Below are 20873 nucleotides of genomic sequence, written 5' to 3'. Positions count from 1 at the left end.
ATCTGTGATAAAAGAAAAAGTCTGTGAGGTAATGGGGTGTCAACCAGGTCCCTGATTCTGAATCCCTGTGAGAAGAGAAATTTGTGGAAGGCAGGCATCCTGGCTTCAGCTCTGTTCTGCTGGAACTGCTCAACCACTTTTTATTAATAAGCTATGGGATTACACCAGTGCTTGATCCATGGATCACAACACAAACTCCCTGGGGGAGCCCTTGTGTCCCTGATTTTCTGAACAAGGTGTTTTCTTTCCTGTACTGTCTCTGGCTGCATGAATCTTGTGGTCCTTTCTGCACAGTGGTCCAGCTTCAACATGGAGAACAGAAGGCACAATCGTCTCTGGCTATGTTATGGTCTGTTGGGAAGCGGAGGATCCCTCATTTTGTCTCTTTTCTCTCAAGCTAAGATACTTCACATTATCTTCCTGTGTTGTGCTGCATATGAAAGTCTCACTGACTTTTCTGGGATTGGGTTGTAGTGTGCTATCAGGTATTATCAGTACCTCCATCATACCTATAGGATGCTGATGTTCCTGACCAATTAAGGTTATACCTTAGCTAGTTAAATTGGACTATGGGCTATTTCATAGTTCTCTAGTGGCAGAGATGGTCCAGCATCCAAACTGCTTAGAGTTAGCCTATCTCTAGAGATTTGTCTTGAAGAGAGCTAGTATGAGCAACCCAAAACATGTCCAGGAAAGCTAATAAATAGGCAGTAATAAAAGGCTATCATGATGGGGTCTAGTGTTTGACCCCACTCTCTGTTTCTCTCTACTTAGTAGTATAGATGTACCCATATGCTACATTTAGGCACATAAACTAAATGTGCCTGTAAGCATTCACTAGCATGGAGTGGCCTACATCTGTAGAGCTGAATTCCCTTAGCCCTCAACTAGCGTGGCTGCACTATGTCTACGTGGAGTAGTCCCTGGCCCATGCTAACATCTAGTAAGTGTTCGGAAGAATCCTGATTTGCATGGGCCAAAACTATAATGGGGACCTACTAATAATTTACAAATTTACACGTACTGAGTATCGTATGGGTTTTAATCCTATGTTTGGAGGAGACAATAAACACCTATTCTTTTTGTGCTATTCCATTAATGTGAAAGTAAACATGAAACGTGCTGCATACGGGCCATGTTCTCAGTGAACCTCCTGTGCAGTTGATCTCTAGTCATGCTGCAATCAAATCCGGGTTATGTAGACAGGAGATCAGGGTATCGTTCAGGATTTCGACACTGAATCTTGGATGAATATTCCAAATTCTCTTAAATCTCCCATAATTAAGTATCCAAGCAGAAAATGAAGCCGTGTGGAAACAACATGGCCAGTGACAACTGTGTGCATTCGGGAATTCTGAGGAACAATAAAAATCCAGCATACTTCTCTGTTGGCTGCCTGGACCAGGCGAAAGCTGCGTGTGATGTATAGCCTGGGAAGTAAGGGTCCTCTGCCCTGGGGTAGGAATACCGGCTGCTTGCCTGTGGACTGCTCTGTGACATTATTGAGAGACCAGACGGCAGTATAGATAGGGCATTGCTGGCTTCACCAACATGGTAATAAGAGTGTAGTTTCCCTTGGTTGCAGGGGCTAGGTTTTCCCAGAGGTTTTGCATGGTGTTCTGGAGAGATGTGCACACAATATATGTATTGACTACAATTGGGATTTGGGACTGAAAATACCCATTATATCATACTGTCAAATTAAGTTAATTATTCTATTTAAAAAATCCCAAAGAACCTGTACACCAAGAAAGCATAATGGTCTCCAAAGTTTTTGTTAAAATTTAAAACATTATGCAAGTTTACTTAAAGAAAAAGAACCGACGTGCAATTCTAGATTTGAAATTTAAGACATGCTTTATTGTTTATTTTGGTTTAGAGTTGTAAAAAGAGAATATATGGTACTAGAAATTAAATTGAATTTAAATATTTTTGTAGACATCCAAGACATTAAAACCCCCAGACAAATTTTAGAAAATCTTCTAAGTGCAGAAAAACAAATAGACATGAGTACAATGACAGAAGTTCCAGAGTTGTAAGGCAATCTTTCACATGACATTCAGGTAGACTCAGTCTTAATTACAGTTTGTTTGAAGAAAAATAAAAGACTTTGTCCATCAGCAATCTCAGATTTGTGGGTATCTGTGCCAACGTTAAACCCGATGTGTCTTGGCTATCTATGCCACACTAAAAATCTGAATTTACAACTAATGCCTAGCCTGCCTCACAAGTTGCAGCTTAGTGGATTTCTGCTCTTTTTCATATATAACAGGAAATACAAATAGCAATCCAAAATAATTTGATTTCTGAGTTAAACAATTCTGACGACTGACTTGCAGTGACCTTACCCTCCTTGTTCTAAATAAAGACTTGAATAGATACTAATTCATCACAGAAAGCAAATCGAGCTTCTTTTTGTGATGACTTTTGTAATGTGTTGATGAGGCATTCTCTTTCTGGTGAAGAAAGATAGATTTCATTGGGGTTTTTTCTTTACATTCAGGGCTTTACATAATTTAGCAAGAAAAGGAAGTCATGAATGCACTCAGTGCTCATGCTAGCTGGTGACTGCTTCATGTCAAATGCAGATTTGGAGTAGGAATGAGAATCCCACATTTGTGAGTGTCCTAATTGCTGGAGAAGAGTAATCAATTTTCTGCTTGCTCTCCAGACTAATCAATCTTGGCTGCATTTTTGATTTTTGTATAGTGGCACAGACGAACAGCAGGGATGGATAATCTTCGCTTCTTGACACTAGCAGCCTGATGTCTGGTACACTTCTTAGAGGTGAGAAAAGGCAAACTGACATTTGAAAAGTCATGTGCCCCCGGCTTTTTAGAAGGTACTGTATCTGTTGACTTATTCTATAAAGGGCTGGAAGGGAATAAGACAGTGAATAACCTTTTTTGAATAGTAAATACCCTTTTTTGCATAGCAAATACCCTGGTTTTGAACTTTAGAAGGAAGATGGTCATGACTGCTGTATTCTTCATGGAGTTTATGCCTTAGAAGTGTGTTATGTGTGCATAGAGTCTACCTGCCAGACTGGTCTTCTTGGAAAACAGGCATAATTTAAAATCCCACTTGTGTATAAACATGGGATATATACTGAGCTGTTCAGCTGTGCCAAAATGGTAGTAATCTTGTGTGTGCTTAGAAGCAGACTGTCACAGGAGATTCACTGGTACAGATGTGGGACTGTATCCAAAATATCACTACGAATGTAGACTTGTTAGGTTGGTCAATAAATGGTAGGGGGAGAGGAGGTCTGCAGGAGATGATCCAGAGACCTCAGGGAGGTTTCTCACCACCCATCACACTGAGCACATCAACTATGGCACACAAAAAGAGACACTGGGGAGAGCAGGCAGAGCACAAGACTTCTCAAATTATTCTAGTCACCTGTGTTTAGGCAATTGAAAACTACTACTTGGGCTTTAGCATGGCTGATACCTGATTAGAGTACCCATTAATGTATCTATTTTGTTCCTGATTTCTATCATAGCTCAAAGTACCAAGTTATGCTATGTATACAAAACCATGGCTCTAGACTTGGCTCTTAGTCCATGGTCTTGTAAGGTATTTTCACAGCATCTTAAAACAAATGGATTAAACCCCTCTGATTTTAATCTGATTATTCCCATGTCTAAAATGATTCATGTTCTCAAGGCTTCCTACAACAAAACATAGGCCTAGTCAGACTTGTTCTTCCTCTTTCAATTTTTCTTTTAAGTGTCCTAGATGATGGTTGACACTAGAACCAGGAATCCAGACACATTGACATCAAAAGCAATTGTAATATGTATGTGGCAACAAGGGTGGGGGGCAGAGTGGAAGGAAGAGGAGCACTTTGAAGATGTCATGATAACTCAGGCATGTTTAGATTCAGTAAGTAGGTGTGCCTTTTTCTGTATCCTGCTCATCTGCAGACTAGGATGTTTGAAGAGAGGGAAAAATGAAATGTTATTTCCAGTAAAGGGGAGGAGACTTAACAATGGCAAAATCATTATGAAAAAACAAACAGTGGAGAGAACATTAGAATTTTTAGCCAGGGAATAACTGAAAAGAAGTGTACGTATTTGAAATGGAGAAAAATTGCTGCATTTAACTGTTTTCCAAAGAACTGATGTTTATAATTCATTTGTGGCTGAATTTTATAAAAGCTGATACAATAAATATAAGGCTGGAACTGAATGATATTTCCCCCTATCAGTTAGTTTGGTTATTTGCCAGAAATATAATTGAAATTAACTGGAAATTTAACTTATATTTGCAAATACAAAATTTAGTTGGTTGTTGTTTAGTTAGTAACAGGTAGATCAGGACCCTGGCCATCTCGTGAGATTTTGGCAGAGGTACCTCACAGGGCACACGTGTTGAGGTGGCCTCTGGTGTATCACAGAACCAAACTCAGGGGGACCAGTGAATAAGTCTCCCCCAACATTTGCCTACCATGACAGCCCTCATAGTCCTAATAAACTGAGACCTAGACCACTCATGGAAAAGATGCACCAACAAGGTTTTGATAAAGACTCTATGTCATGTCTGGTAAGGGTGTGGGAGAAGCCGTTTCCCAAGTGGATCTCAACCACAAAATTGGCAGTGATGGTCGATAGGACACACCACTTTTAGTGACACATTTTTAGTGATAGGGCAATAGCACATTACAGGCCAGGAACTGTGATTTTGCACAATGACAAGGCCCACCTGTAACTGCAGAGAATTTCTTCCATCTCTACTATTCTTCAAACCTTCCAAGCCTGCTGGTAGGGTGAGGACAACCAGAAGTTCGCACAATCACTGCTGGAGCAGTTGTGCACTTAGCTCCAGCAGTACGGATACCCAGAAGGACCATGAGAAGGGGACACAACTGGTGCAAGATCAGTTAGTAACTATAAGAGTAATTCTTAGTTTGCAGATGTTTTCAGGGTGTTGTGCACACAAAAAAAAAGGAAAAAGTGATTCTACTTTTTTTCTGAAAGTTGAGGGCTTATCCCATAATCCAGATCATGAAGCTGTAATTTCAATATATTACCCTTGTCTGAGATGATCTCAACTCCTGCCACTTATCTGGCCTAAAATCTATGTTTGGAATTGTTCTCATAACCTTTAATTCTCCCAGGTGAATTAATATTGAAGTATTTAATAGAATATGAAACAGTGTCAAGAAAAGATATTGAGAGAAAGTATCAGAATACCCCAGGTATCTAGAGGTACATAAGGTATTTAAAATATCATAATGGATTTAAAATTACTTGTTCAACTATTGCACATATATATATATATATATATAAAAATAAATTATAAATTTGTGTGTTGGGGGTGGTGGTTCTGGGGCATAACTTGAAAAATGTTCACTTTGGTTGGTGCCAGATCGACCTTTCCTAATTTTGCTCTAACTATTGCCAATTTGAGCATGGGCTGAAGATATACATTCACTGAGTTTCAGTGGTCTGTTTCCCTCCAGCTGTTTGTTACCACCTTTATGCCATTTACTGCCCCATATCCAGTCAGTAAAGTGATTTTAGCCAGTGAGTGCTGCCTAACTCATTTCAGGAAAAATCACTTGGACTGATTTCTTTGGTTTAAGCAGTTTACCTGGTTTGCTTTGTCTGAAGGGGATTAGGAAACACTAATATAAACTGTTCTTCTAGCAGAATTGTAGAAATGCTAAAATCTTTGGCAGTGCCTTCTGTAGCAAGCCCTCACTCAAAGGCGCAGGGCAGGGCAGTGATCTCCAGGGACAACTCCTCAAAGCACAAGAAGACCATCCGGATGTGCAGGAAACAGCAGGTGTGGCAGGCAGCCAGCTTGGCTGAACAGGGAATGCCTGACTGAGCTCAAACACAAAATGGAAATACATAGAAAGTGGAAGTGGGGATGGACTAAGGAGGAGTATGGAAAGCATTGCTTGAACTTGAAGGGATGAAGTTAGGAAAGCCAAAGTCTGGCTGGAGTTTAACCTGAGGAGTGATAGGAAAGGCAACAATAAGAACTTCTATAAGTACATTGGGAGCAAAAGGAAGACTATCGAAAATGCAGATCCACTGCTGAATGGGGTGGATGACTTGATGAAGGATGTAGAAAAGACAGACTGACTCAGTGTCTGTTTTGCCTTGGTTCCTACTGGCAAGGTCTGCTTTCAGGCTTTCTGAATCTCTGTGGCAGAGTCTGGGGGAAAGAAATGTTACCCATGGTATAGGGTGCTGGAATTAGAGATCACTTAAGCAAACTGGTCATATATGAGACCATGGGACTGGACTGAAAGCATCAAAGATTGCTGAGGGAGCTGGTTTATGTCATTGTGGTGCTCCTCAGCATCATCTTTGAAAGGTGGTAGAGAGTGCGGGAGGTTCCTCTACCAAGCAGATCCCTGAAGAGGCCAAAGTCTGCTCTCCTGAAATCCAGAGTAGCAAGCTTGCTGTGCACCCTCCTTGCTGCCCTAAGGATCTTGAACTCCACCATTTCATGGTACCTGCAGCCAAGGCTGCCCTTGAGCTTCATGTTCCCCACCAGCCCCTCCTTGTTGGTGAGAACAAGGTCCAGCATAGCACCTCTCCTCATTGCCTCCTCTATCACTTGGAGAAGGAAGTTGTCATCAACACATTCCAGGAACCTCCTGGATTGTTTATGCCCTGCTGTGTTGTCCCTCCAACAGATATCAGGGTGCTTGAAGTCCCCCATGAGGACCAGGGCTTGTGAACCTGAGGCTGCTCCTATCTGTCTATAGAGGGCCTCATTTGCTCAGCCTTCCTGGTTGGGTGACCTGTAGCAGACCCCCACTATAATGTCACCTGTCCCTGCCCTCCCTTCAATCCTGACCCATAAACTCTTGGTCTGCTCCTCATCCATCCCCAGGCAAAGCTCCATGCACTCCAGCTGGTCATTGACATAGAGGGTGACACCCCCTCCTTGTCTCCCCTGCCTGTCCTTTCTAAAGAGCTTGCGTCCTTCCATTCCAACACTATAGTCATAGGAGCCATCCCACCACATCTCCGTGATGCCAATAAAATCATAGCCCTGCAGGTGTGCACACGTCTCTAACTCCTCTTGTTTATTCCCCATGCTATATGCATTTGCATAGAGGCATTTAAGTTGGGCTCCTGATGAAGCTGACTTGCTGGCTGGAATTCCTTTGTGCTGCTCTTCAGGTGGTCTCCTGCTGACTTGTGATCCCTCTCCAAGCTCTGGGCATCTATTGCTGGCACTGGCATCAAACTGGTAGGAGTGGGATGGATTGAGGTTCCCCCCCCCCAGCAACTTTAGTTTAAAGCCCTCTTCATCAGCTTGGTAAGCCTATGACCAAAAATGCTTTTCTCCCTCTCTGACAGATGAACCCTGTCAGCCCCCAGTAGACCATGTTTCTCAAAGTGAGGCCTGTGGTCTAAGCAGCCGAACCCCTGACTGTGGCACCAGACCTGTAACCATTTGTTGATTTGCCAGATTCAACTGGCCCTTTCAAACCCCTTCCCTTTGACTGGGAGGATTGATGATGTGCTCCAGAGTCCCTTACCACCACTTCCAGGGCTCTGTAATCCTTCTTGATACTTCTCAGACCGCTCCTGGCTCTATCACTGGTGCCCATATGAAACAACAGCAGCAGACAATAGTTGATGGATGGTACGAGGCTTGGTAGTCTCTTGGTGGCATCCCTGACACAAGCCCCCAGTAAGCAGTACACCTCTCTAGAGAGCGTGTCAAGTAGGCAGATGGGTGTCTCCGTACCTCTCAGAAGAGAGTCGCCTACTACTATCACCCGTCACCTTTTCTTAGTTGCACTGGTTGTTACACGGGGAGCAGATGGGGCTGCCTTACTGTCCTGGTTTCAGCTGGGATAGAGTTAATTGTCTTCCTAGTAGCTCGTACAGTGCTATGTTTTGAGTTCAGTATGCAAGGAATGTTTTCAGTTGTTGCTCAGTAGTGTTTAGACTAAAGTCAAGGATTTTTCAGCTTCTCAAGCCCAGCCAGCGAGAAAGCTGGAGGGGCACAAGAAGTTGGCACAGGACACAGCCAGGGCAGCTGACCCAAAGTGGCCAACGGGGTATTCCATACCATGTGACGTCATGTCCAGTATATAAACTGGGGGGAGTGGGGGTGGGGGGGTTGCCACTCGGGGACTAACTGGGCGTTGATTGGCGGGTGGTGAGCAATTGCACTGCGCATCATTTGTACATTCCAATCCTTTTATTATTACTGTTGTCATTTTATTAGTGTTATCATTATCATTATTAGTTTCTTCTTTTCTGGTCTATTAAACCGTTCTTATCTCAACCCACAAGTTTTACTTCTTTTCCCGATTTTCTCCCCCATCCCACTGGGGGCGGGGAGTGAGTGAGCAGCTGCGTGGTGCTTAGTTGCTGGCTGGGGTTAAACCACGACGCTTACTCAGCTCCAGCGTTTCTCCTGATGTGATGGGTCTTTCCTCTTCAGTCTGCAGAGTGGTGAAGTGGTTCTGCAAGGGCACCTCAGGCTTTGGGGCAAGTCTCTTCCTTCTGCTGGTCCTTGCTGTTGCAAGCTTCCATTCTTCTACATTATTGGCCACCCGCCCTTCCATGTGTGCTGATATGGGAGGTTTTGGCTGTTTGGCTGTGGGCTGTGGGTCCACTGCAGACTGTGCTTGGAACCAGCTATCTAACTCCTTGTCAGCCTCACCGATGCTACGCAGCCTTCTCACCACCTCCTGCAGCTCAGCCACCTGCTGCAGGGGGTCCTCCACCTGGGCACACCTTCTGCAGGCAGCTCTGCTGCCTGTCCCTGCCCCAGGAGAAAGGTCTCGGCCCTTCCTGCAGTCTGAGGCCTGCCCTGCAGCCTCTCCCGTCAGCAGCTCCGTCTGGGTGGATGCATTGGCCACCGCTGGGGTAGATGCTGCAGACACTCCAGCTGGAGCTGCAGCCTTTGCTCTCAGTTGAATGGCCACCATTCTGCCTTGAGGTCAGGTAGGATGAGTGCCCTTGGCCTGTGCAGATGACCCTAACAGAATTGCAATGGCTGACACGGAAAAGGCAGAGGCATTCCTAAAGTGTTTTATTTCTGTATTATGGACTGGGGAGAAAAATGAATGATGTCTTCCTGTTGGGTGACAATGGTTTAATATCCTCCAGTGGTACTAAGGATAGCTAGCAGATGCAAGAAGTCACACGATTTCAAGCTAACAGTTCCAATAATCTTGCAACCAAACCCTTGTCAAGATTAGTGTTGAGATTAGTATAAAGAACCTCTGGTGCTGATTTTCAAGAAGCCTTGGAATTTCCAGAGGACCAGAGAGAAGCTAACTCTGTGCCATTATTTTAAAACAGAAAATGGATAATGCAGGCCTGGCAGCCAGAGCACAGTATTAGGCCAAATAATGGGTGAGTTTGCAAACACTGATTAATAAATATTAAGAAAGGTTAATATCATTAATTTCAATCAATGAAATCAAGAGACATGAATCTTTGCAAAGTTACTGAATATTTTGAATGAAGATCCAACTTTGGTTGGAGAACTGAAAAACTTCTGGTAGAGGTTTGACTTGGCACCACATGACATCTTCATTAACACACTACAGAAAAACAGGTCAATGTAGCACATCACATTGATGAAAAACTGTTTATCTCCATACATCATTGTAAATAAGAGTGTATCTCTGTCTTGTTTGATTAATTATGTTTTCCATGAGATGCCAGAGGGAATATTTTTGGCTGTATGTCATTGAGCATTTTTACCAATGACTGGGTGTCCTGGTTTAAGACCAGCCAGCAACAAAGTACCACGAAGCCGCTCGCTCACTCCTTCCCCCTGGCCCTGGTGGCATGAGGAGAAAATATAAAGAAAAGCTTGTGGGTTGAGACAAGGACAGGGAGGGATCACTCACCACTTATGGTCACGTGCAAAAGACAGGCTCAACTTGGGGAAAAACAAAATCAATTCAGTTTACTACCAATCAAATCAAAACAAGGACACTGAGAAGTAAACCCATACCTTAGCACACCTTCCCCCCAGCCCTCCCTCCTTCCCAGCTCAGCCCCACTCCCGGTTCTCTCTCCCTCCTCCCCCCGGCGGCGCAGGGGGACAGGGAATGGGGGTTGGGGTCAGTCCGTCATACCTTGTCTCTGCCGCTCCTTCCTCCTCAGGGGGAGGAGGACTCCGCACCCCTCCCCTGCTCCGCCGGGGGGTCCCTCCCGCGGGAGACAGTCCTCCACGAACTGCTCCAGCGTGAGTCCTTCCCGCGGGCTGCAGTTCCTCACAAACTTCCCTGGCGTGGGTCCTTTCCACGGGCTGATCTTCAGTCACAGACTGCTCCAGCGTGGGCTTTCCCATGGAGTGTCGGCCATCTTGGGGTCCTCCGCTCCCCCGCTCCCCTCCGTGGGCTGGGGGGGGACAGCCTGCCGTCCTTCCTCCCTGACCTCAGGATCTGCACAGGGGTTCCTCTCCCATCCCGATCCCCCGACTCCCGGCAGGTTTCCCCTCTGGAATCTGTTCTCCCAGAGGTGCTACTGCCGTCGCTGACGGGCTCGGCCTGGGCCAGAGGCGGGTCCGGCTCCCAGCCGGGGAAGCTTCCAGCAGCTTCCAGCAGAAGCCAGCCCCGCAGCCCCTACCCCGCTACCAAAACCCCGCCACACAGACCCAAAACACTGGGAAAAGCAACATAACAGTCTGTCTGACAAAATTTGGTGATGACACAGATAACAGGAGAGATAAATTAAGAAGAGACAGATCAGTGATGAAGAGTGTCCAGGGACACTGGGTAAGCAAGAATAGACAGAGAAATGACATTTCTGTACAGCCAAATAGAGGGTCTAACATATAGGAACAAAAATGTAAGCCATAAAAACAGGAGAGAGGACTTTCCTGTGAAGTAATGATTCTGAAGAGGGCATGTTATAACCCTTTATTGAGACCACATAGACAAAAAAAGGCAAATGCTATCATTAGGTGATCCACTGGGCGGGAGTGGAAGGTTAAGTCATTGCTGCATTTGGCAGAGAAGTGATTGCTACTGGAATAGTGTGTCCAGTTCTAGTGCTCAGAATTCATGATGAATGTGAGTAATTTGGAGAGGGGTCAAAGAAAAGCCATGGGAATATTAAAGACCTGGAAAGTCTCCAGAATTTCAATCTACTTAGCTTATCAATGTGATTACTCAAGGATAACTGGTCACGGTACACAAAAGCAGGACAAATAGCAAAGAGCTGTTCAGTCCAACAGTCAGAGACCTGACAAGCTCCTCTGTCAAAAAGGTGAAGCTATAAATTCAAACAAAAAATAAAGCACTTTTTTTCCTTAACAATCCATGAAATTAGCAGCTAAATTAACTCACCAAAGAAGTGTGACATCACTGGCAGTTTTTAAATCTAGATTGGACATTTCTCTACAGGCAAGTTTTAATTTTCGAGGGGACTACTTATCCTGAAGCAGAAATAACCCTGTGAAACACTGTGTGTGGACTCTGTCATTGATGGGATCAGACTGGGTAACGATATTTGAGCCCTTCTGCCCTTTATCTATGACTGTATGGATATGTCCATTCTTCACTGCTCTGAGAGAGTTGCTATCTGTATCTGCATGGCATGACATAGGAATGATGTTACCTTAGATCTGATAAGCAATACAGCAGTGTTGTTCCGGTGATGAGCTCAGGCTAATTAACCATATCATGCACAAGGGCCAGTCAATCATCTGTGGTAACGTGACTATGCTGCTTCCCTTTGTGGAGCTGGTTCTACACAAATCAGGGTTGCGCAGCTGTTTGATGTATGTACAGTTCAATATAGACCCTAAGCAAGTACATTTTCATGTACTAAAAAATGGTTGCAATAAAGTGCTTCTCTCTTTAATGAAGGTAAAGTCATTACTGTAAGTTGCATTGTGGTATTTTAAACTGTTTTATGTATCTGGATACCAGTGACAGCTGAGACATTACAGGGTGTCTGGTTCCCTTAACATATTAGCCACAGTATGACACACTATTCCTGGTTTTCTTAGCTGTTTTTTGGCTCTGATGTGTGTGATGTTCCTACTTGTATCATTTAATGAGAAACCTTGAACAGAGGGTTTATTGTGATGTTATTTATACTGAGAAGAGGAAGTAGATGACAAGAAAATGGATAACTCTTCTGTGAAAAACTGTGAAATAACAAAAATCTAATGGAGACCTCTTCACAGTTGTTTGCAATGGTTTATCATTTCAGTCAGTAGGCTAGTCATTGTGCCAGAACCTCTCTCTTTATTTACTCCAAATAAATATTTGCAACATGCAAGTAATTATTTGCATTACTGGATCTCATCCCTGGAATTTTCCAGACACATTTCTGATTCCATGATACCTCTGTGGTCTAGGTGTGTATGTTATATATTCTGCCTTACACAAGGGTTTCCTAGATATTATAGGCACTTGGAACTTTACAAAATCTTTCTAAAAAGCTTTCTCCAAGTAAACAACCCCAATACATAACTATGAAATGAAAACTCAGAATTAAAATTACAGCGCTCTCGCTAAATTCCAGTGTAGAAACACTTTAATAATCTGAAAAATAAAAAGGAATTACACAAAAAGTAGAGAGACGAGAAGGCTGAGGATGGGTATAAAACCAGTGAAAGCATATGTGCGTTAAATCAAGGTAGGCTAAGGGAGTAATCTGTATCTGAATTTTAGGTGCCTCATGAAGCAGTTTTCCTAAAATAAGTGCTTCTGTCTCTGTCTACAGCAGTTTGGTTCAGAGCAGTAGGGTGGGTTTTGAAATAAACCCCTAGATTTTCTTCACTTGCTGGGATTTGGTTTGGTTCTTAGAGCAATTTCAGTGGTTTCAAAGTAGATTAGTTTTGGAAGAAACCAAATCCATCTCCATCTGAAGTGTCGTCCAGTGTCTGATGGGGATATTAGTGTGTGAACCTGTGGAGTCCACACCATCACATACCTAACAGCCATGTGGCAGTAGAATGCCACTGAGAAATCCTGTGGCACCCCAATGTGGTTTTTGTGCTATATTAAGGGCTATGTGCCATGACTGCAATGGCTGCTGTGCCTTTTAATACCTGAGGACCACAAGCTACAGGATATAACCTACATAGCAACTAGCTGCATCAGAAACTGTTCCCTCTGTCTTTTTTGTTCAAGAAAGTCTTTCTGTTGTAGTTTCAGCAACTGAGTGAGCTGCCCATGTGGCAGCCCTGAGAATAGATTTCCAAGGTCCCTTCCCTTCACTGAACACAGCTCCTTTGAATGCTACTGTGGATCCTGTCCCTCGCACACAAACAAGAAGCTGTTTCTTCAGGCCCAGAACCTCCAGTTAACTGTGTTCAAAGCAGTAGCCATGACAAGGACACCAATTCTGCTTGTCTTCTGCTTCAGAGAAAGGGAGATCCCAGAGGACAGCTTTTTAAAAGAGGTGTCCTGCTGGGATAACCACTGCAGCCATAGGATTAAGTTTCCATTCCTCCCCTATTGTGTCTCACAATCGATGTTGTCCAAACTCAGAGCGGGAAGGCAGTTGTGGCAGAAGGCGCCACAGTGTTACTTGGAAACAGAAGGAAGGGTCTGTGCAAGAGACCTAGTATATGCAATGGTGGTTGGCGCAATGATGTGTTTGATCTACATGAGACAGAAATAAGAACTGACTAGCTTAGAGGTTAGACTTTGACTTTTCCAAGACTTTTGACCTTGTCTCACATGATGTCCTTGTGAACATCCTGAAGAAGATTCATCTAAAAAGTAATCACTATAAGGTCATTCTGAACTCATGTAGTTTTAAAACCATCCTTAAACAGGAGCTATCTCTGTCAAGTTGGTAGATCATTTCAAGTAAGACCTCGCAAGGATCGTTTACAGACATGGTTCTGTTCAGTACTTTTACAATTGACTTGGACTGATTATACATAGTGTACACTTAATGAATTGCATGTGAAACAAAATATGGAAGCAGACTGGAAGATGGTATTAGAATTCAAAACTGTCTTGATGAATCAGAGACCAGTAAGGTGGTCTGCAGTCAACAGTGTGAAACTTTGTAAAGGCTAGTGTACACTGCTACAAGCACAAAAAAAAAGAAAAGGTCAGGGGGTGGTAATGGACCAATGTGTAAAGATTATTTAATGTTTTTACCATTGTAAAAAGAGAAAAATCTCATTCTGGGACATATTGAAAGGAGAGTCATATGTACAATAAATATTTTGTCAAGTTCCAGTGTGAGATAACTTCGACATGAATATCTTTCAAATTTTGTGTAGTAGTTTGTCAGTGTCTATTGTGTGCCTCTTACAGCAAAATAAGTCACAATCTTAAGTACTTACATTGCAGTTGCAGCTGCAAATCTATAATCCTGTATTACACAGAAGTCTGGTGTTGTTTTTAATGTGGTGTATATTTTAAGGAATAATTTTAAAAGCATATTAGTATAAATGAGGTGAAGAAACTGACATGCCTTGTCAGGTAGGGAGACTTGAAGAGAAAATTCTTAATCGAAGTGGACAGTGTTTCCCTCCTCTTGTTTCATTACTCTTAAAGAATGCATCTGCTTATCTTCATTAACTGTATTTGACATCTGTATATATATGATGTGTGTTTCATGACTTCCTGCTTTTCAAGAAGACCAGCAAAATCAAAGGTTTCTGAACAACAGAATTACTCCTTCAAGATCATCCTAAATGCATACAATTGTTAATTGGACAAAATGGAGGAAAGTGTATACATTCTCACTAGCATCACCTTCCAAGTAAGATACTCTTTTGCTTCTTACCCTCCAAAAGATGCACTAGGTTCATCTTATTTAATCAGGTTATAGAAAAAAATTATTCAGAAAAAGAAAATCTTGAGATACCATGGCTTCATATTTAGTATACAATGAGTTAATGCAATGAAAGACACAACCATAACTTAATCCCTGTTGAAAGATATAAAAGGGTAGACAAACCCCAGATATGCTAGAGTCTCCAGAAAGAAGACATGCAGACTTTGAATATTTATTTTAAACATTTATTTAAACATACCTACCTAGTATTATTAGCACTATACCTGACATACATTTGCCCACAACAAAATAAAATAAAATAAAATAAAATAAAATAAAATAAAATAAAATAAAATAAACAAAATAAAATAAATCACTCAGTGGAATTCAACTTGTTCATCTCTCATAAAATCAACATGTCAACTACAGCATAGCTCTCCCATGGTACCCTTAAAAAAATTACAGCCCTGAAGGGCCTTTTCTGAGAAAGTCCTGTCAGTTCTCTTACACATCAACACATCTTTGCATGGCAAAGTTCCACTAACTTTAGCTGTCCAACTATCCCACAAGGAAGTGAGTTTTGGTGCATTGTAAGACAAGCTTTCCAAAATGTCCTTGTTGTCGTAAGTACATTTATTCTTACTCAGTGCTACATATCAAAACATCAGTTCTTCATCTATAATCTGCCAGTATCTTTCTAGTCAAAGCAAAGTGACTAACGAAGACTTGGCCAGCACTGAAATAGGAACAGGTAAGGGCAAAAATGGGTTCCTCACTTTTTTCTAATGCAGTAACCTGTCTGTCTGATCATATGCCCATTCTCCGACAGTGGCAGCTTTTCTAGGTTTGGATAGGAATTACATGCTTGATAGAATAGATTACATTTGAATCACAGAATTGTTGAAGTTGGCAGAGACCTTTGGAGATCATCTACTCCAACGCCCCACTCCAAGCAGCATCACCTACAGAGGAGGGTGCTCAGGGCTGTGCCCCATCAGGTTTTAGGTATCTCCAAGGATGGAGGCTCCACAGCCTCTCTAGGCAATCTATTCTGGTTTTCCACTAAAGAATGTTTTTCTTATAAATGAAACTGTCTGTGTTTCAGTTTGTGCCCACTGCCTCTTGTCTGTTCACCTGGCACCACTGAGAGGCGTCTGGCTCTGTTTTCTTTACTTGTCCCCATCTCCCCATCAGGTATTTATACACATCGATGAGATCCTTCCTGAGCCTTTTCTTCTCCAGGCTAAGCAGTCCCAGCTCTCAACATCTCCATGTCTGCCAGGTGCTCCAAAAGTGCACTTAAGTAATGAAACACGTTAAAACCAATATTGCCAGTTCTTCACTGATTCTTTCAAACAAATACAATTAAATCCAGCTCATTTCCAAGCCATCTTTTACTTCACAAACATCACTGGTTGGAATACTTTGTTTTCCATTGGGAATTCTGAAATTTCTGAATATAAGCAAACAAGCCTTTTTTTTTTTTTTTTAATAAATGGTGATGATCTTGTACAGTCTAATGGCTCAAACGCTTAGTTTTGCCTTAGTAAGTAGTTACACATCACTTAGAATGCACCTGCATGGGTGGAAGCAGACTAACACTAGCTCACTCTACCCAAGATTTGAGTTGAATAGAAGTTAGCCTGGTCTTCTCTGGAAGGAATGCAACTACCTTAGCCTAAGCTTGGTGCACACTGAGCTCTGCAGCTCCTGGCTTTCTACACTCATCCTTGTAGACATGCCTAATGCCTATTCAAAGTACTTGAATATTATTTAGTGGATTCCAGATCATAATAAATCTTTCTAACTACACAAATAAAAGATACACAAAGATTTAAAAGCCTTTTAAAACATATGTTTATAAAACTCCTTAACAGAGTCAGTAAAAAAAGGAGTGATTTAGATACACTTAACATTGAGTTGACATATACTGAAAGAAACTCTGAGTGTTAAGATACTGATTTTACATTTAAATTCTGCTTTTCATTCTGAAACACCCCCAAATATTCTACAAACTGACAAAGGATTTGGAAGGCTCCCATCTTCTAGCATTGAAATGCAGTCACCTCCAGCGTGAGACAGAGCAGATGTCTCCATGCAAAGTGCGAAACTGCAGAACAGGGCAGTATGCTCTTCTAAGCCAAGCTGCAGTTGATGAGGAGAGAGAGGAACAGAGGAAGCAGATTGTAATTATTTAAATTGTAATTTGGCCAAAAGCCCACGGTTGGCAATCTTGCTCTTTTGTAAGAGTGCCATGAAACGTGATTGTACTCCAGGTTTTACAACTCATTGGAAAGACTGGCATAATCATCGTCAGACCTTGAATAGTTGGAAAACTTGGTTATTTCTATAAAAGCTGTAAGCTCTTGAGTAGGCAAAAGCACAGTAGAAGTCTCAGATAATCATATATACTAGAAATTTCTGGTATTTTTACTCGCAACTATACCTTCTCTAGTTTTATCTGCTGCTTTTATTGTGACCAACATTTTGGCTTATGCAATATATGTATATTTGTGTATGTATGTACACACACAGATAAAAACACATGTATGCATAGATATGTTTATAAATAGAGTATTTTAAATGCATTTGACTTGTATATTAAATATTACACTATCAATTTGTTCTTTTTCAGTCAACTAAAAAATAATTTATGTTGAACTCTCTTGTGTAAATTACATACATATGTAAACAAATATCAAATGACCTCACCTATTTGTGACACATTGTTTTTCCTATGAAGACATTTGTAAGTGAAATATCTCAGCTTAAGTATGAACACATTTGTAAAGATCAAATGCTTCCAAGATACTAAATAATGAGTTGCAAATATCAGGGAGTTTGCCATATTCGTTGTCTGTTTGTTCTTTAACATGAAACTTGGGTAAACAAATTTACCGAGAGAATTTTAGCAGTTAGTCCTACAGGAAGTATCTTCATAACCTATGGAGGTAGTTGAAACAGAGTATTAATTTCATGGTTCATTTCACATTTCACAGTCTGTTTCCATCTTCTATCAAAATATAAAGTTCTAACATTTTTGGGGGGGGAAGCTTTTCTGTTATCATAAATTGGTCATAAAAGTTACAAAGTTCAAAGCTATGAAATAGTTAAATTACCAATTATTAAAGTAACGAAATAATTATAAAATTATTTCATAACCATTTCTCTTTGGAACTTCAGGTTTATGAATACCACTTAATAAATGCTTATACATATTTTCATTACATTTCATAATTTTGTCATTCAGTGTGAATAGTGCATGATTTGTCAGTATTTCAGACTTTTATTATTATGAACTGATATCCAAGTCAGAAAACAACAAAAATATTTGCCAGTGCGCAGTGGCTTTTATTATTGCTTATGAACACAAAATTTAAAAATGCAATAGACTAATCCAGTAGTTAGGCAGGCATTCAGTTTACATGTGTGACATACGTAGTTTACAGTACTCATATCATGGCATGAACCAATGTAAAATTGTTTCAAACTATATTAAAAAATGCTTAAAATTCAAAATACGAGATCAAAGTGATAGAACACATTAAAAGTGTTGGGGTTTTTTTAAGACAGCGGGCTAGGTTTTGTTCAGATTGATGTGGCTTTGTAAAAATGCTTGATTTTATTGAAACAACTTTTTCAGACAAAACTAATGAACAATATTCTGTATATCACACAATTTATATTCCATAATATGTAACATTTTATTTGTGTATACAGAGGTATAAATATATAAATACATATCTATATATACATATAAATATGCATCAAAAGTGTATGAGTCTTGTTACTGCAGGTTTCAGGTATTTAAATACAGCAGAAATTAACACGACATCTATGCTAGCAAGTTAAGATGACCAATAGGGCCAAATCTGTAGGACATGCTACCTGCTGCCGGTGCATTTCAGGGAAAAGCTTCCTAAACCTTTGGCAAGAACCAGTCTGGTCCTGTGAACACCCATTAGCAATTACGATGCTTTTTCCAGTTTAGTTTCATCAAAAAAATAATCCACTTTGCATGATTTCTGCCATCTCACTTGCAGCTCTAACTAAAACTTATCAAACCCACCAGTTTTGTTTTTATTAGCTTGGCATGTTTCTCTCCTGCCCCTGCAAAGGCTGGGCGTGTGTTGAACATGTCCTCCTTGTGAAGATGTCAGCATCCTGGAGATTTGTCATTATTCTTTTTCCTGTTACCTTCAACTGAGAGCCATTGTCTGACTCCCTTGGTTTCACCACTGATCTGTTTCTTCAGGGTAACCAGCCTTGTAAGCCACTAATGCAAACTTTGGGAAATTAATGTCATGAAAAGGTAAAAGGGCAACAAATGCTTCCCCCCATTCTGCTCCCCCAAGAGCAAAACAAGTAGAAGCAAGTTTTGGAGAGTGTGGTTTGTGAAGAAGGTATGGTTACCCTAATTCCTTACCAGGGTTTCCTTTCCGGTTTTACTGGGTTTCAGGTTTTGACTCTCACTTTTTTCCAGGGCACTCTTCTAGGGTGGCTACAGAGGATGGGAAGTTTCATGGCAACACTGAAGTTATAATTGCAGATATCCACTGACAGGCATCATCTAGATATTAATATGGTATTTTCCACATTACTGTTCTGAAAATTTTGGTGTGGTCTCGCATCCCATAGCATACAAAGCCCCCTGCTGAGCTGTATGATCTAACTAGTTACCACATCACCACAGTAAAATTACTTCCAGATACTACCTCCCACAATCAGGACGTCTTTGGCTTGTCATGGAGATTTCATGGAGGTTTAGGATTACTAAGGTAAAATATCAATTTCTGAAGGTTTTACTTTTAATTATAGTAGAATTTTCTTTCTAAGTGAGTTTTCTTTTTCAAGAGAAGGAAGGAGGACTGAGGTAGGGGGGGGCAGTGCCTTTTCAGTGGTGAGGGTGAGCTTTGGGACCTCCTTCACAGGTAAATGAGAGTACTTAGAAAGACTGACAAGACCAAATAGATGCCAGGGTTTTATTTAATGATAGCACTTTTAAGTTAGCAATTGCAAGCCTGTAAATCATGTGACTGCTGTTGCTATGTAATACAGTAATCTTACCACTGCTGACTGAGAAGAAAGATGACCAGCAGAATATAGAAGACTAATTTTGAGTCCTTTTGTCTCCCTTGATCTTCTGATGTGGACACCTGTTCAGCAACTTGGATTAGAAATTTGAATAGAAGTGCACAGCATGTACATGGAGAACTCTTGGGCCTTCCTGAGTAGACTACAAGCACACGATGCTCTGAGCAGCAGGCTGCAGGGAAGGTGCAGTAAAAAGTGAACCACTCTATGGACCAGACCCAGCCACAGGTTGCCAGTTGGACCATCCTGCTCCACCAATACCAGCGTGCCAAATCTACCTTCCTCAAGAGTGGTTAGAGTGAACTCAGTGTTTGAAGAACGTAAGCTACATGTATATCCACGTTGCTATGTAAATTCTAGTGTGTTTAGAAAACTGACAAGCTGCAGTTAATCCCCTAAATGAAAGAGCCAAGACTGCAGTAGGTAAAGCTGTAGATGAGACCAATAGTTAGAAAAGTGAACAGTGGCAAGGGAGTAAGTTAGCTGGGCTGTAAAGACTATGGCCTACCTGTAGAAAGCTGTAGGATCTCAAAAGAAACATGCAAAAAATGCTTCTTTGTAATGAGTTGTTGGTGAAGACTTCAAGACCATAGCATTACTGAGGACCAAAGATGAAGGGAAAGGAAGTGAAGAGGCCATAAGAGATATTGAGTAGAATATTTACTTACAAGGGATCTCATATCTACAGGTACCTCTGTTCCAGGCATAGGACACTTGAAACTATGTGCTAAAGGTCGTGGGACCATGAAAAAAAGACAAATCTATATGGATGCAGCAGGCCACCAACTAAGCAGAAGGAAACCTAACTATTTGGAATAAAATAGCAGTAGCAGCAAACACACTTTGCGATGTACAGATACTGCAAGCATATAAAGTTATATATTTGACCAGCTACAGCATATTTAGTCTGATACTGTTTTCCGCTGCTTTTAAAAAAGTAAATTGAAATATGCACAAAATTACACTGTCAGTATACATAGGGATGATAGTTTTCATGAGGCATATTCCAACATTGAGTGCATGCACTTCTAAACTAATGAACTAAAAGTTTCATGCCCTTTATTTGTGATGTCC

The sequence above is a fragment of the Harpia harpyja genome, chromosome 4, assembly GCF_026419915.1.
Source record: "Harpia harpyja isolate bHarHar1 chromosome 4, bHarHar1 primary haplotype, whole genome shotgun sequence".
Classification (NCBI taxonomy): Eukaryota; Metazoa; Chordata; class Aves; order Accipitriformes; family Accipitridae; genus Harpia; species Harpia harpyja.
This window is presented reverse-complemented; position numbering follows the sequence as displayed.